This window comes from Oncorhynchus masou, chromosome 15 (genome assembly GCF_036934945.1).
Source record: "Oncorhynchus masou masou isolate Uvic2021 chromosome 15, UVic_Omas_1.1, whole genome shotgun sequence".
Taxonomy (NCBI): domain Eukaryota; kingdom Metazoa; phylum Chordata; class Actinopteri; order Salmoniformes; family Salmonidae; genus Oncorhynchus; species Oncorhynchus masou.
The window spans coordinates 13,379,405-13,398,694 of NC_088226.1; positions in this window are offsets into that span (position 1 = coordinate 13,379,405).

Below are 19,290 nucleotides of genomic sequence, written 5' to 3' on the forward strand. Positions count from 1 at the left end.
TCCCTGAACAAAGGGAGGGTCAAAATCAAAAGTAACAGTCAGTATCTGGTGTGGCCACCAGCTGCATTAAGTACTGCAGTGCATCTCCTCCTCATGGACTGCACCAGATTTGCCAGTTCTTGCTGTGAGATGTTACCCCACTCTTCCACCTGTAAGTTCCCAGACATTTCTGGGGGGAATGGCCCTAGCCCTCACCTTCCGGTCCAACAGGTCCCAGACGTGCTCAAAGGGATTGAGATCCGGGCTCTTCACTGGCCATGACAGAACACTGACATTCCTGTCTTGCAGGAAATCACGCACAGAATGAGAAATTGGGCTGGTGGCATTGTCATGCTGGAGGGTCATGTCAGGATGAGCTTGCAGGAAGGGTACTACATGAGGGAGGAGGATGTCTTCCCTGTAACGGACAGCATTGAGATTGCCTGCAATGACAACAAGCTTAGTCCGATGATGTTGTGACACACCGCCCCAGACCATGACGGACCCTCCACCTCCAAATCGATCTCGCTCCAGAGTACAGGCCTTGGTAATGCTCATTCCTTCAACGATAAATGTGAATCCGACCATCACTCCTGGTGAGACAAAACCGCAACTCGTCAGTGAAGTGCACTTTTTGCCAGTCCTGGTTGGTCCAGTGACGGTGGGTTTGTGCCCATAGGCGACGTTGTTGCCGGAGATGTCTGGTGAGGACCTGCCTTACAACAGGCCTCCAAGCCCTCAGTCCAGCCTCTCTCAGCCTATTGTGGACAGTCTGCGCACTGATGGAGGGATTGTGATTTCCTGGTGTAACTCGGGCAGTTGTTGTTGCCATCCTGTACCTGTCCAGCAGGTGTGATGTTCGGATGTACCGATCCTGTGCAGGTGATGTTACACGTGATCTGCCACTGCGAGGATGGTCAGCTGTCCATCCTGTCTGCCTGTAGCGCTGTCTTAGGTGTCTCACAGTACGGACATTGAAATGTATTACCCTAGCCACATCTGTAGTCCTCATGCCTCCTTGCAGCATGCCTAAGGCATGTCCATGCAGATGAGCAGGGACCCTGGGCATCTTTCTTTTGGTGTTTTCAGAGTCCGTAGAAAGGCCTCTTTAGTGCCCTAAGTTTTCAGAACTGTGACCTTAATTGCCTACCGTCTGTAAGCTTTTAGTGTCTTAACAACCGTTCCACAGGTGCATATTTATTAATTGTTTATGGTTCATTGAACGAGCATGGGAAACCGTGTTTAAACCCTTTACAATGAAGATCTGTGAAGTTATTTAGATTTTTACAAATTATCTTTGAAAGACAACGTCCTAAAAAAGGGACGTTTCTTTTTTGGCTGAGTTTAGTTGCTAATTAGCTAAAATGGTCAATGATGAGATTCGAATACGCAACCTTTGTTTTGCTAGACGTTTGTGTTATACGCCCACCCACCCCAACCAACCTCCTTGCGTTTTTGCCTTAAGTAACCTTTTGTCTTATGTAACCAAACCTAACATATCCAAATAATTTGATGTTACTACGTTACGTATAATCTATGAGTCCAGGCTGATTCATATGTAACACCGAATGAATGGTACTGAAGGGCAAATGAAACAGATGCAGTGAAACTGACATTAGTCTTTTTAAAGGTAGACTCAGCGAAATAGGGTCGCAAAGAGCAGCACCGCAGATGTTGAGATGTATGACTTCGCTCTCGTACAGTCACACACAGTATCTGAATGTGCACGGGTTTGCTTCACGCTGTCACGGCGTGGTAGTCACGAGTCCAAAACAGCGGAGAAATTGAGCCTCGTTGTTCAACATTCTTAGTTGTTGCGGAAATTAATCCACTATGCTGTTTACTTTCTGCATCTATGTCATATCGCCGAGTCTACCTTTAAGTCCAAATGTTTATTCTAACAAAATGCAAATCCATTTGTATTCATGCACTCATGCAGTAGACTTGCTGAAAAAAATATTCATCATTGCACAGATACTGTACATAACCTTTCCAATTAGGACATTATAGACTTTAGTTTTGTGCCAGGAAGACAGCGAGAGAAAAGCATGGGAGTGGCCGATCATGCAAATTAAAAAGAAAGAACAAGCTCATTCATTGTTCATGAATACCTCTGGAGGTAAAGCACTACCATTTTAATATCTGTTTTATGTTCTTGTAAAACTGTGTATGGAGTTTTGTCTCTTTATGCGCCCCCACACAGGGGAGATAAGCGTGATTGTCTGACTCTGGCAGGATTTAATTAAAAGTACATTTCATCCCCAGTGTTAACTCCTACATTTCAGCACATACCTAGCCCTCTTTTGTTCCCATTCTCAACTGCATTTTCTGAAAATCATTTTATTTTAAAGCTGGTTTCTAATGACAGGGATTACACAGCCATGATTGACGTATTACATCCATTGAATGCCTCCATTTAATAGCGAAGATACTTAAGACCAGGGCAATTAAAGTGTGATTGTCTTTATTAATTGCTATAGCTGGACATTTTTTAACAGCTATTCACATTAAATAATGTACTGTACTAGGCCTACTGACAGAATCGGGAATAATTTAATTGAAGAGAGGTGTAGGCTATTCATTTTACTGTTACATATCATGAAATATTCAACAGAGTTCTATTTCCTTTTATTAGTTGACATGTTTTGAGAGGCCTACTGCATAACATGGACTGCTCATTGATGCACGTTTCTTTTTGCATGTATTTATTCAGCCGTCAGCCAGAGTTGAAGTGAAAAACAATATTCTTCCGGCAGACATTTTTGTTGGTGCAATCTAAGTACGTCATGAGGTCCTTTCTCTCTTCCCGGTCAATTTAATGAAGTACTTTATATGGATGGTAAACAATACATATCAAATGTTCACATTAACTGGAAGTTGTTTGTTGCAATTATATTAATAGAGAACCTGAAAAGCACCCTATTGCTAAAACCTGGTTGTCACCTCATCATTTGGCTAGTGCCCTAGCCGGCACAATAATCTCTCACTTTAATGCAGGCTGCTGGCTAAATAAGCACAGCCTTACACCTAATGCTTGTCCCAGTAATTAAGAGAAGTGACTTGGCCCTCTGATGTAACTCTTTCATTCAATAAGCAAAGGATATGGAGGGGTCATGGCATCCTCGTTTTGACATGGTGCAAAATGAGCTCTGTTCGGTTTAGTAGAAGCCTTTATGGGTCACCTACCGCACAGATTACATAGAGATTGATATTACAAACACCCTTCTACCCACACACACACACACACACACACACACACACACACACACAGATGAAAGCTTGCAGTGTCAAAATGTCATCTTAACTGTGAGTAATTATCTCCTAATTGCAGAAGTCACTTCCTTCCCTCCCATCACTACACTGCATTTCAAATGTATTCAAATCTGTTTCTTCTATGTGTAGCCTCATCAAGTCTCTTCGATACTGTATAAATGGATATTATGTGTTCTTTCTTTGCATATCTTTGAATGACACCTGCTTGACTATTATGTGATGTGTGATTCATTTACTATTATCTGTAAAACACAGATTCAAAATGTAATATGGTGCTTAACAATATGTTTAATTGACATTTCTGTCCTAACATCTGGAGTCTAACATCAATGATTAATTCATGCAAATGTATGGGGTGGAAATTGAGTGTACCTTCATGTCACAGTATTGAAAAGCACAGCAATAGAATAAATCTCTTATTCTTGCTCTCTCTCTCACACGCACACACACACACACACACACACACACACACACACACACACACACACACACACACACACACACACACACACACACACACACACACACACACACACACACACACACACACACACACACATTCCCCTTGTGACCACTAGAGTGCTGTGCTGTATTGCTGATAGAACTGGGGCTACTTGTTCTATCTTAACAATAGACCAAACTCAATGACTATGGTCTGTATGCTATGAAACCTGGTATTCTGGGTTTCCAAATAATTCACACAAGAACACATTTCGACGTGATTCCAATAGCTCAGTTGGTTGGAGCATGGTGTTTGTAACACCAGACTGGATGATTGCAGAAAGCAAAACTCTTGAGGACTTTGCTGTGGAATGCATGGGCTTCTTTTTAATTGGCTGCCCTCTCATGTACATTGGTTTGTATAAGCCTCTCAGCACAGGTTAGTACATTACTAGCCTTATTTACAGCACTATTACCCGGACTACTGAGCAGGGACTGGGATTACCTTCATCAATATACAGTAGGTTAAGAGTGGATAAAATTTAATTCCTCATTATTTATTTGTTGTGGTTATTCTGAGCCATGGTACTGAGTACTTTCATTCTAATTGTGGCTGGTGTTTTGGTGTCAGGGATAGTAATATTTCTTGGCAGAATCCTCCCAAACAATCTGCAGAAATCTGCTTCACCACAATTGATGCGCAATTTGCAAAACTGCAAATCTTTGTTGGACTGTATTTGTGATGAAGGGAAAGGAGTGTCAGTGTCAGCCTTAAACTCTCTGGTGTATAGAGCTCTATCGTTAACCGAGTAATTACAACTGAGGTTTGTGCATCCGCCATGGGTTTGGCCAGTCTCTGTCTGCTGTTGCTGTGTGGACCCACCGAGGAGGGGCTGACTAAGAAAGGGAGAAGAGGAGAGGAGAGCGAAAGAGGAGGGGAGGAGAGGAGAGAGGATGGAGAGGAGAGAAGGCTGAGTCTCTCCCGCCCTCTGATGGTTTGCCATCTGATTTGATCTGATCTGGTTTGCCATTTTCTTTTGAAATAAAGTGCTTCTTCCCACAAAATACAAGATTGTTTCACTGCAGACCATAAATCTTCACAGCCAAGGAGAGAGAATGTTAAATTCCAGGGGATTCGGCAAATTAACATGTTAACTACTGAGAGTACCGGAATATAATGCAGTATATTTCCCTTTAGGAGCTAAGTGGTGGCAAAACATGAAGTCATTGTTTTTTCTTTTAACTAAATTCATTTCTGTTGACATGCGGTAGACGGTTCATTCTCACAAGTACAGGTATACTGATTGTGAAGGGTTGCAGCTTGGATGGAAAATAAAACATTTTCCATTTCGGTGCAGCCCGCCAGGTTGCCTGGTGTGGTGTTATGCAATTACAATCCCCTAGGCACTTACAGTATGTTCTTCAATGCTGTTAGCATGAAAATGAGAATGATTAACATTCTGTATTTGACTTGCACACAGTATTCCTGGGCAATAATGTCTTGCCCCCTATTTGCTGTGGATCACCATGCAGATGTCTAGCCCCATTAGTTGCCCAGTTATCGAGGTGTGTGCACCTCAGTGCACTGTCTGCTGGTAATGGCACCCCTCATCATCTTGATTTGGACAAAGAGAAATACCCCTATTACCAAGACCCTGTTTCCAATGTGGAACATCTCTGCCAGGGTGAAGTGACAGCAAGCCTCGCTCCACACATTATTTTGACTTGCTTATATTTCAGGGCCACTAGTTGTATTCCAAGGCTACTATTTATTCAATGGATCATTGTGCACATAGACCCATTTCCTTGTTACAGAACATATTGTGAACATTTCCATAATGCTCACATTGTGCATTAGAGCTGGGTTTGCAACCTTGCGTGTCTCCCAGTTTATCATCGTAACAGGCCTCTGCTACCTCTTATCTTGGTTAACTGCTGTCTCTATTTGCTTTGCAGGGTGAGAGCCTGTGCAATTATGAAAAAACAGTTACCATGAGATGGCATCAATGTCAGTTCCATCACAAGTAAGGAGAAATTAATTAGTTACTATGACAGGACCTAAATAGTTGAATAAATTTGGTTGATGAGTTCATTAACTGTAATGTATTTCAAATGCCTCTTGACATATGTATGTAAATTACACCAAAGTAGTATGCCCTTTGGTATTGTTTAAACTATTGGAGATATCTGTAATACCTGATTAATTTGAATAACTTTATTAGTTTGTGCCGTTGAGTGTCTTTCTGGTTTATGATGCAGCACCTCATTAAATGCAAATTGCTCCAAGGCATTATTAATGCTTTAGTTGATACATTGAAATACCATGGAATATTCACAGCAATTAATATCAGACCTTCAGTTAGCTGCAGAGCTTCTATCTAGTTCATTATTGATTGATTAATAACCTGTTTAAAGGATTTACAAAGATGGACAGCTTCACTATTGTTTTGCATACAAAGCAGTCAAGTACCTGTTTTTAAGTATGCACATTTATCATAGGATGCATTATTGCAAGGTACATTTGACTCCAGCGATATTAAAAACACAAACATCATTTCTTCCAATCTTGCCCCATTTAAGTGGTTTTAATGTATTTAAAAAAACAGTTTTATCAAAAATATATGATTATTCTCGGGGAAATGTTTATCAAAATGGAACTTTTACCAAGTGAATTTAATATTTCTCAACTCCCCACAACAATTATATAATTTACTTTCACTAGATTCATGTTGCCCTTTCAGGCCTTTCAGTTGTCAGCAGTGACCCATATGCAGCTGTTTGAAGTCAATTGTGTCGCTGTTTCTTTGGCAGTGTCTCCAGCATTTTGATCTCTCTCTCCTCATTTTTCCTCAGCATAATATTCACACAGGATTGTTTTGTTTCATGGCACCTCTAAATCTTCATTTCAAATGGAGACAATTCAAGTGTTATCTGCAGCCCTGGGTGTACCCTGAAACACCCAGCGAATCCAGAGCAATTCACTACTGAACAGTCTCAAGGTGGCTTCATTTTTAATGACTTTTGGTTTTTAATTGAACACTGAGACATTCTCGAAGCCCTGAAGAGGCCAGGGTGGAGGAGATCCAGAATGTGGAGCAGTGTTTCTCTTTATTATATGAAATTAGAATAGACCTCCTTTAATTCCCAGTAATTTACAATCTCCAATTAAGTTCAGCTTCCACAAACATAGATATACAACGTTATCTAGAATAGACCTCCTTAAATTCCTAGTAATTCACCATCTCCGTTTAAGTTCAGCTTCCACACATATAGATATAGAACGTTATGAGATGACGATGACAAATGAGGTAAATAACGTAATATAGCTTACAGCATTTCACACTTCTGAGAGGGTGTGAGACTTCATATTTCATGTTAGATCCAACCACACATGGTATATGATGTATATTTCAGAGAGCTCAGACTCATAGTTCAGGTCCCATAGCCTGCTTTCTATTTAGTGTAGATACGCATCTGATTAAACCCAGTGATGAATGCATTTTATCAAGATGCCATTAGAAAGGCTGCTGTGCACTAGTGATTGGGGGAGAAATAGATACAGTGCCTTGCGAAAGTATTCGGCCCCCTTGAACTTTGCGACCTTTTGCCACATTTCGGGCTTCAAACATATAGATATAAAACTGTATTTTTTTGTGAAGAATCAACAACAAGTGGGACACAATCATGAAGTGGAACGACATTTATTGGATATTTCAAACTTTTTTAACAAATCAAAAACTGAAAATTTGGGCGTGCAAAATTATTCAGCCCCCTTAAGTTAATACTTTGTAGCACCACCTTTTGCTGCGATTACAGCTGTAAGTCGCTAGGGGTATGTCTCTATCAGTTTTGCACATCGAGAGACTGAAATTTTTTCCCATTCCTCCTTGCAAAACAGCTCGAGCTCAGTGAGGTTGGATGGAGAGCATTTGTGAACAGCAGTTTTCAGTTCTTTCCACAGATTCTCGATTGGATTCAGGTCTGGACTTTGACTTGGCCATTCTAACACCTGGATATGTTTATTTTTGAACCATTCCATTGTAGATTTTGCTTTATGTTTTGGATCATTGTCTTGTTGGAAGACAAATCTCCGTCCCAGTCTCAGGTCTTTTGCAGACTCCATCAGGTTTTCTTCCAGAATGGTCCTGTATTTGGCTCCATCCATCTTCCCATCAATTTTAACCATCTTCCCTGTCTCTGCTGAAGAAAAGCAGGCCCAAACCATGATGCTGCCACCACCATGTTTGACAGTGGGGATGGTGTGTTCAGGGTGATGAGCTGTGTTGCTTTATAACGTTTTGCATTGTTGCCAAAAAGTTCAATTTTGGTTTCATCTGACCAGAGCACCTTCTTCCACATGTTTGGTGTGTCTCCCAGGTGGCTTGTGGCAAACTTTAAACAACACTTTTTATGGATATCTTTAAGAAATCTTTCTTCTTGCCACTCTTCCATAAAGGCCAGATTTGTGCAATATACGACTGATTGTTGTCCTATGGACAGAGTCTCCCACCTCAGCTGTAGATCTCTGCAGTTCATCCAGAGTGATCATGGGCCTCTTGGCTGCATCTCTGATCAGTCTTCTCCTTGTATGAGCTGAAAGTTTAGAGGGACGGCCAGGTCTTGGTAGATTTGCAGTGGTCTGATACTCCTTCCATTTCAATATTATCGCTTGCACAGTGCTCCTTGGGATGTTTAAAGCTTGGGAAATCTTTTTGTATCCAAATCCGGCTTTAAACTTCTTCACAACAGTATCTCGGACCTGCCTGGTGTGTTTCTTGTTCTTCATGATGCTCTCTGCGCTTTTAACGGACCTCAGACTATCACAGTGCAGGTGCATTGATACGGAGACTTGATTACACACAGGTGGATTGTATTTATCATCATTAGTCATTTAGGTCAGCATTGGATCATTCAGAGATCCTCACTGAACTTCTGGAGAGAGTTTGCTGCACTGAAAGTAAAGGGGCTGAATAATTTTGCACGCCCAATTTTTCAGTTTTTGATTTGTTAAAAAAGTTTGAAATATCCAATAAAATGTTGTTCCACTTCATGATTGTGTCCCACTTGTTGTTGATTCTTCACAAAAAATACAGTTTTATATTTTTTTGTTTGAAGCCAGAAATGTGGCAAAAGGTCGCAAAGTTCAAGGGGGCCGAATACTTTCGCAAGGCACTGTAAGTTACATATTGGGATATTTTTGGGGGACGATATATCATATGATATCATTTTGACAATTTTGCAGTATTATTTTTGTGCTAGTTGGCTGTACCTGCACCAAAACTCCAGTATTTTCCTTCATAGTTTGTTCTGCATATTATTTTTAATTAGGGGGGCATTTTCATAACTTTTATTTCCATATCTGATTTTAAAACTTGTTTTCTCATGGCTTTCTTCTCTCTCACTTGTTCCTCTACAGCAGACATATGGTGAACAATATGTTCGGAACATCAAATTGCAATAAAATCAAAGTATCGAATTGCAATACATATAGAATTGTGAGAATCGCAATACATAATGTATCAGCATCTATGTATCGTGCTAATACCTTGGTACAAGATGGCGCCGGAGAACAAGGCTGACGTTTTATGTATTCCTAACCAACTGTGTTTTTTTTGTTCGTTTCTTTGCCTTGTTTGTAACTTATTTTTTTATAACCTATTTTGTACCTAATGTTGCTGCTACCATCTCTTATGACCGAAAATAACTTCTGGGCATCAGAACTGTGATTACTCACCATGGACTGGCAGAACCTTTTTTTCCTGTAACGAGTCCGACGAGCCCGACGTGAATGATATACTGCTTTCCCTGGACCAGGCCCAGATCCCCGTCATTTGTGCGAAGACAAGGCGAAGAAAAAGAGGCGGGCTGCTTTCTGAGAATTCGTAGGCAATCGAATAAACCCCCACTTCCTTCCATTCTGCTAGCAAATGTGTAATCTTTGGAAAATAAAACCGATGACTTACGCGGAAGACTAAACTACCAACGGGACATTCTAAACTGTAATATCCTATGTCTCACGGAGTCATGGCTGAACCACGACATTATCAACAAACAGCTGGCTGGTTATATGTTGTATCAGCAGGATAGAAAAGCGGCGTCTGGTAAGACACGGACTATGTATTTTTGTAAATAACAGCTGGTGCACGATATCTAAGGAAGTCTCAAGGTTTTGCTCGCCTGAGGTAGAGTATCTCATGATAAGCTGTAGGCCACACTATCTACCTAAAGAGTTTTCATCGACACTCCTAGTGGACGGGGACTTTAATGCAGGGAAACTTAAATTTGTCTTACCAAATTTCTATCAGCATGTTAAATGTGCAACCAGAGGGAAAAACCCTGGACCACCTTTACTCCACACACAGAGACGCATACAAAGCTCTCCCTCCATTTGGCAAATCTGACCATAATTCTATCCTCCTGATTCCTGCAAAAAATTAAAGCAGGAAGATCCAGTGACTTCGTCAATAAAAAGGTGATCAGATGAAGCAGATGCTAAGCTACAGGATTGTTTTGCTAGCACAGACTGGAATATGTTCCGGGATTCCTCCGATGGTATTGAGGAGTACACCACAACAGCCATTGGCTTCATCAGTAAGTACATCGATGACGTTGTCCCCACAGTGACCGTACGTACATAACACAAGCAGAAGCCATGGATTACAGGCAACATACTCACTGAGCTAAAGGCTATAGCTGCCGCTTTCAAGGAGCGGGACTCTAACCCGGAAGCTTATAAGAAATATCGCTATGCCCTCCGACGAACCATCAAACAGGCAAAGCATCAATACAGGACTAAGATCGAATCGTACTACACTGGCATTGAAGCTCGTCGGATGTGGCAGGGCTTTCAAACCATTACAGAATACAAAGGGAAGCACAGCCAAGAGCTGCCCAGTGACACAAGCCTACCAGACGAGGTAAACTACTTATATGCTCGATTTGAGGCAAATAACACTGAAACATGCATGAAAGCACCAGCTGTTCCGAAAGACTGTGTGATCATACTCTCCGCAGCCGATGTGAGTAAGACCTTTACACAGGTCAACATTCACAAAGCCGCAGGGCCAGACGGATTACCAGGACGTGTACAGCGAGCATGCGCTGACCAATTGGCAAATATCTTCAGCCATTTTCAACCTCTCCCTGTCAGAGTCTGTAATATCAACATGTTTTAAGCAACATGTTTTAACACCATAGTCCTTGTGCCCAAGAACACTAAGGTAACCTGCCTAAATGACTACCGACCCGTAGCACTCACGTCTGTAGCCATGAATTGCTTTGAAAGGATGGTAATGGCTCACATCAACACCATTATCCTAGAAACCCTAGACCCACTCCAATTTGCATACCATCCGAACAGATCCACAGATGCAATCTCTATTGCACTCCACACTGCCCTTTCCCACCTGGCCAAAAGGAACTAATGGAACTGCTATTCATTGACTACAGTTCAGCGTTCAACAACGTAGTGCCCTCAAAAATCATCAATAAGCTAAACACCTCCCTCTGCAACTGGATCCTGGACTTCGTGACAGGCCACCCCCAGGTGGTAAGGATAGGTAACAACACCTCTGACATGCTGATCCTCAACACAGGGGCCCCTCAGGGGTGCATGCTCAGTCCCCTCCTGTACTCCCTGTTCACTCATGACTGCACGGCCAGGCATGACTCCAACACCATCATTAAGTTTGCCGATGACATAATAGTGGTAGGCCTGTTCACTGACAACGTCGAGACCGCCTATAGGGAGGAGGTCAGAGACCTGGCCGTGTGGTGCCAGGACAACAACCTCTCCCTCAACGTGATCAAGACAAAGGAGATGATTGTGGACTACAAGAAAAAGAGGACCGAGCACCCCCCCATTCTCATCGATGGGGCTGTAGTGGGGCAGGTTGAGAGCTTCAAGTTCCTTGGTGTCACCAACAAACTAACATGGTCCAAACACACCAAGACAGTCATGAAGAGGGCAAGACAAAACCTATTCCCTCTCAGGAGACTGAAAAGATTTGCATTAGGTCCTCAGATCCTCAAAAGGTTCTACAGCTGCACCATCGAGAGAATCCTGACTGGTTGCATCACTGCCTGGTATGGCAACTGCTCGGCCTCCGACCACAAGGCACTACAGAAGGTAGTGCATACGGCCCAGTACATCACCGGGGCCAAGCTTCCTTCCATTCAGGACCTCTATACCAGGCGGTGTCAGAGGAAGGCCCTAAAAATTGTGAAAGACTCCAGCCAACCTAGTCATAGACTGTTCTCTCTAGCTACCACATGGCAAGCGGTACCGGAGCACCAAGTCTAGGTCCAAGAGGCTTCTAAACAGCTTCTACCCCCAAGCCATAAGACTCCTGAACATCTAATCAAATGGCCACCCAGACTATTTGCATTGCCCCTCTCCCCAATTTACACCCCTGCTACTCTCTGTTGTTATCATCTATGCATAGTCACTTTAATAACTCTACCTACATGTATATATTACCTCAACTAACCGGTGCCTCCACACATTGAATCTGTACCGGTACCCCCCTGTATATAGTCTCGCTATTGTGATTTTACTGCTGGTCTTTAATTACGTGTTACTTTTATTTCTTATTCAGATTTCTTTTTTTAACTGCATTGTTGGTTAGGGGCTCATAAGTAAGAATTTCATTGTAAGGTCTACACCTGTTCTGTTCGGCGCATGTGACTAATTACATTTGATTTGGACATCATATCATGAGGTCCCTGGCAATTCTCAGTCCTACTGTGCACTTCAGAGTGTTATATTGGCCTGTGACTGGAAGGCGCAGCCAACAAAACTTGAACCCTACATCATGGTGGCTTTGGTGAGGATGGGTGCTTTTAATTTTCTGTGTGGCTTCTCATTTTTCAGTAGTTTCTCTCAAAGTTGGCTGCTTAGCAGGGGTGTCTCCGGAGAAAATCTGTTGTCTTTCTTGCCTGTCCCAGTGCCTGCTGGGGAAGTGGCTGAGGGGAGTTTCTTCAGAAGACAAAAAAACCTATTAATTACCGATGTAGTCTCCGAGCGGGGCTACGGTAGCAGGTAAATGAGATTCAGGAGGAGCAGCTGCAGCTCATCTCCTGTGTCTAGCTATTCTTAGAGGGAATGGCTTTGGGACAGGACCAGGACTGGAGAAATTAACACATTGTGTTGCTATGTGTTTCTACACAGCAAAAAGCGCCTGTGTTAATTCAACTTTAGTAGTGTCAGTAAAATGTATATCGTCCCCACTCAATAGAGTTTCCAGACTTGTTCAAAAAATGTGTTGGTGTTTAAATTATTTTTATCTAATTGATGTCATCACTCAAAATCACACATTATTTCCCACCCTCTTCCTTCTCTGACAAGGAATGACAATGTTCCTAAAAGTAAGGGAATCACTTTAGACATATAATAGAGACCCCCCTTATCTTAGCAATCATAACCCTAATAATCAGTGCACATTCCGGACTATAATGATCTTAACAATGTCCTAATTCCTACAGCAAAAGTAATTCTGCATTCTGATACAATTCTAGCCTATCAGTACCTTGACATTCATTCATCACTATTAGGTTAATGTTTTCAGACCATTTAGCTATTCCCTTTTTGAGAAAATAATGGGTTCAATACTTTACAATGACACCCCAACGCCGTTGTAGGCGGCCCTAATTCATACATCAATCCGGTGGCCTCTGTTTGATGGTTGGGCGGCATTTTGTGGAGAGTGAGTACAGGTGTGATGACAGGTCTGTGATTCTGCCTCGGTGTTATGTACTGCAGCGGTAGGCACACAAATACATTACACACCTCTTGGAAAAGGTTGTGGAGAAAGATGGAGAACAGCAGTAAATTGCCTCTCCATCACATTATCGGCCTTTCATGTTACCAAGTCGTTCATATAGGCTCATTGTGAATGCATGCCTCTGATTGAGTATGAGCACATCGACTAGTTTGCATTAATCTGCATTTGGTTCATTTACACTGTTCAATAACATCATTATTCGTTTCTCAATAGGATGATTGTTCCAATGATTAATCAAGGACATTTAGCAAACAAGGATGTGTGATACATTTGACTGTAAATGCTCTCGAAATGACTCTCAATCAATTAAACTTTATGGCCTATTCAATCAGTCATTAGGCAGGATGTAGATTGTCATTCACACTCTCCAAGTCTTTATTTCAATATCATAGAGAATATCCCAAGGTCTTATTTATGGGTTTTCACGAGTTTGTCAATGTATGCTCTAGAAAATAAAACACAGCCAGGTAAGTGGTAGCCCAGCAAATCGGGAACATTCCCAGAACATTATGAAAGTGTCACGGCTTTCGTCGGAAGAAGAGGAGTCATTGGACTAAAATGCAGCGGGGTACGTGTTCATCTTTATTAGCGTAACTGACTGAACACTGAATACAAAATAACAAAAAGAATAGCCGAAACAGTTCTGCACGGTGCAACCAACACTAAACAGAAAATAACCACCCACAACTAACAGTGGGAAAACAGGCTACCTAAGTATGGTTCTCAATCAGAGACAACGATAGACAGCTGCCTCTGATTGAGAACCACACCCGGCCAAACAAGAAAGAAAAACCAAAACATAGAAAATGAACAAAATGAACATTCAAATAATTTTTTGAAATTAAATATCCTTGGAATGTTCTCCTAGCATTCACAAAAATGTTGTGCACAACATCTGTAACAAACACCCAAACGTTCTCATTATGTTTCCAGGTAATGTAGTAATGTACCAGTTATGGTTTTAGAACATGCTGCTGCAACAAAATGTGAGAACAATAGAAATGGTTCTAGGAAAACATTATGGGAATGTTCTGCTAATGTTGATGGAGATGTTATTGAAAACACCCATAACAAGCAGGCAATATTCACACAATGCTTTCATAAAGATATAGTGTGACGTTATGACATGATTGTTCCAATAATGTTCTCTGAACATACTACAGCAATATAGACGGGTTAGCTGACAGCGTCAAAAAAAACAATGCGTGTGCTTCAAAGGGGCAAAAGGATGTGTGTTGTTATGGTTCTGGATGGCCAGATAGCTACCAACAATGACAAGAAACTGCCAGGTGGTGAATTGTAAGTGGCTTGTTTCAGCTCATTTGATCTTGTTCTTGATACCATGTCTTGTTTTGAGGTATTTTGACTGATGTCACGTCTACTGTATGCTAATATGGCAAACATGTGCTAGCTAGCTAGCTAACCAACAACTATAATGATGTATTTGAGCGACAAGGGCTCATTGTGCAACTTGATTTATGTTTTCAATAACCATTGGAGACTAAATATAGTTTATATGTCATCAACAATCTAAGCCAAGCCCATCTGTTTTGCCCCATAGTTACACATTTTTCGTTTGGCCAAATCAAGTCTGCAATTTTTAAGTGGAAATTACAAACTTTTGAAGCATTTTTAAACCGTGAATACAGTACAGGTTTTCAATTCCTGCGGCACAGGGACATTTCTCCTGCAACAGGGTGGTCCTGTTCAGGATCCTGTTTTGGCCTAACAACCAATGATGTTCTTAACTGACTTGCCTAGTAAAATAAAGGTAAAATAAAAAAAAAAAAAAAAATGTGTATTGATAACAACAAACATCCCAGCAAACTGGGAACATTACCTGAACATTTGCATGCATTCAAATTCAGTTCTAGTTAGGGTTTGAGCTATCGTTACGACAGTGTTGTAGTACTCGAGTCTGGTCTCGGGACCACCGTTGTATCGGTGTTGGATACATTTTTACTCGGTCTTGACGGTGATTACTCATAATTTCTTCCCGATTCCAGCAGAGTAAAAAAAATCATAATTATCAGCTTCCATTCAGTCAGCGCATCAAATCGATTCGCCAGGCCAAATATATACACTCCTTTCTTGAACCATTAATATCATATCGCCTATTGAAACCTGGGATTCATACTTTACTCATAACATTACTGTCCTTTACTTTCATTAAAAAATATCCTCAAACTTTGTCCAAATTTCCTTGACTCGCTGGTAGGGGAGAGTGGGGGAAATTATATCTATTATAGACATGTTTACGCAGTGGCAAACCTATTAGACCTTCAGTGTGTGACAGGCCCATGATGGTGAAATGACAGCAACCCTAATACCAGTGCACTCATGTAGGAGAGTGCACTTTTTTGTAAAACACAAAGGGCCCTATGGTGTAGAGGAGGCTATACACAGGTATATGCCCTATACCACAGAAGGTTGGTGGCACCGTCATTGTGGAGGACGGGCTCGTGGTAATGACTGGAGTGGAGTCAGTGGAATCGTATCAAATACCACAAACACATGGTTTCCAGGTGTTTGCTGCAGTTCAATTTGCTCCATTCCGGCCATTCTCCCCTCCGCAGCCCTATACCCACTTTGCCCACTTTCAGTGGGCACTGCCTATACTCAGTTCTTAATCCCTACTGTTGCGTATCAAAGTAGTGTATTGGAGGTATACGATTTATTAATGATGTAGTACAATAGAGAAATCATGCAAAAAAGTAGCCTATACAATCGCAAAGCATGCGAAATATATTCACATGAGCAGCACACATTGCCTAGTTTCAGCAGAATTTCATCTGCAAGAGTGCGCAGCTCTCAACTGGTTGTCGCATGGAGCAGCTCACTGAAGAATCATCGGTACATCAGTAGCCGGTAGGTAGGAAATATGTTTCAACTTATGATATCTACCAGTAAATGCTAACTAAGGCAACAATGGGTAGGCAACAATGGGTATGCAAACCAGGTATAGTCTTGGTTAGTTGGATATTTGGGATGTGCAATTCAGTCATCATGCACTGTTTGCATGAACATTTCTTAAGGCTTTCCCAAAAAACCTTCCCAATTAAATGTTGACTGCAGTGTAGGCCTACAGAATGATATAATACTGTTTTGTATCAATGGGTAGGGCATTTCATTTGCTCAATTGAATTACAAGGGTAACTACACCCTCCAAAAATACATTTATTTTTATTTTTCCAAGACCTCAAATGGTCTGCTGATGTGGTTTAAGCATTGTTGTGGACTTAAAATAGAAAAATGTGATGTTCTATTTCTAAAAAAGTGTGAAAATCATAGTGAAAATCTGACAAAACTATAGGAAAACATAGGATATATCACACAGGGCACCTTTCCTTCACACAGGACCCACTTCTCACAGGCACCACTACACCACTGCATAGAACCGATGGAAAGACAGCAGTCCATTCACTCGGACACAATAAGCCAGTAGGCCCCAATCATAAGAATACAAAAACATAACCATTAGGCGAAGCATTTCCTAATCGAAATGTACAACTATTACTTCCCATTGCAAAAAACATTTAGTGTTTAGCACACAAAGTAAACATTAAAGTTTAAATGCAACAAAGTTATTTTCAAAGAGATGGCTAACAGCATGCGAGCTGCAATAAAAACACAGTTCCCCTCATTCTTGAAAAGGGACAAGCTAACAAATTAGCAACAACAACCTCTTCGATAAATCCTTCTGCAGCCGCTGCAAACTAGCCTACAACAAAAGCTAACTAGAACATGGGAAAACTACTACTCACTATTGCACAGTGACCTGTTGGCCTTTGAGAAGGCAAAGGTTTACATACATTTTTGTAAAAACGGTCCCGCCCATTACAAGTCATTGTGATTGGTTGATTCTGCCGTCACTCCAGAATTTTGTCCTAATACAGTTGAATGGCAGATGCTTCTATCAAGCTTCTGATGGCCTAGCCAATGGCTGACTTAGCTAGCTAGATTTATCTCCCCAAAGACCACAAAAAAAAATAATCCAGATTTTTTCACTTCAGTGTTAACCCTTCCCTTTCTAACGAAATTAAAGAGATTAAATCAGAGCATCATTGAAAATAATAATTTAATTAATAATAATTGTATAAATCCTTAGCCTTTCTCTTAAAAAGGCTAAGGATTTGGGTTAGTAAAGCATTGTAGAGTGGCTCTATTTGCCCTCAGCATGCATTTGTACACAATTCAGAATGTCTAAAGAATCCATGTTTTTCTGAAATATGAACACAGAAACACAAGACATTTTCAAATCTTATTATGCTGACGATTTGACAAAATTATGATCATGGTCTTGAATTGGACTTTCATTCTTCTGGTCTCGGTCTTTACTCGGTCTCGGACCTCTCGTCCCCCTCCCGGTCTTGGTCTTGTCTCACACCTCTCTTCCCCCTCCCCCCTCCAGTCTTGATCTTGACTAGGACTCATTTCGCTCCTGTCTTGGTCATGAATCGGTCTCGCTTTAGGTGGTCAGGAACACAACACTGCATTATGATAACATCCCACAAACATTCAAAGAATGCTTTTGATCACCAAATATTTTATTCAAAGTGGTTTGAAGTAGTAATATCTCCACGTTGAGGGAACATTATTAGAACCATCATGTTATAATGTCACACTATAACTTTGAGACCATTGTAGGAATTCCCTGCTTGTTGTTATGGTCTTTTTGAATGACATATCCGTCCTTAGCAGAACATTCCTGTAATGTTTCCTCAGAAACATTTCTGTTACTCCCACATGATGTTGTGGCAGTATGTTCTAAGAACATTACAGGAACATTGTGTTGTTACATTCCCTGACAACCTTAATGGGATGTTCTTTGGTAGTTTTTACAGATATCGCGAGAAGCATTTTAGTGAATGTAAGGTGAACATTTCAAGGATATTCCTATTACAACAAACAAGAAACGTTCCTGCGAGACTCTTATGAAGTTATTATGTAAGGTTATGACATACTTCAACGATAATGGAAGTCGTTTTAAAAACATTGCTGCAGTGTTCTGCTAATGCTGATGTGTAATGTAACATTATTACATGAAGTTGCCAAACCTTTAAACAAATGTCATTTCCATATTTTTACATCACTATTTTTTATTAGGTTATTGTCCAAACATAGCTATAGCCTTTTTAAAGGATCGTAATCATGTAGAGTTGAACCTATGACCTGTCATCTTCAAGCCCTGTGGGTTATTTAGTCTGCTGCGCCACCAGGTTCCTAATGTTTCTATTGGATTTCCCTTTGTATTGAAATCCTTAAATTATGATCCAAACTATGGCTTGATGTCTTCGTACATATTCACATCAATGCAATCTGCCAGACAATAATTTAACATGATTTCTGAAATTAAGTTTGTAGGGAAAATGAAAGTCAAAACATCCCAACTGTACAGTATATAATGAAGATTGGTAGATTAAGAAATAATAGAGTATACTTACTTATTTTTCTAGATTATGACAAAGACCACAACCTGGAAGTCAGATTAAAGGTATAAACACTTTTATATTTGTGTTAGCCTCATTCAAGTGGTGCAGTGGATTAATTCCAGGACTAACACGCCAAACCTCGATCCCCGCTTGTGACAATCAACAAAATACAGTAGAACTGTTTGTACAATAAATGTCTAATAAGTTGTAATGTGATTCAAAATAATTGCCATATATGTTGTTGTACAACTAATTTCAACATTAAGATGACATGAACACATGAAAGAAACCTCAATGGACTGTTCAAAGCTTAATTTTATAATTCTGGGAACATATACAGTGAATTATTGTTTTTGTAACATCTGGTGAATGTTTCTTGCACC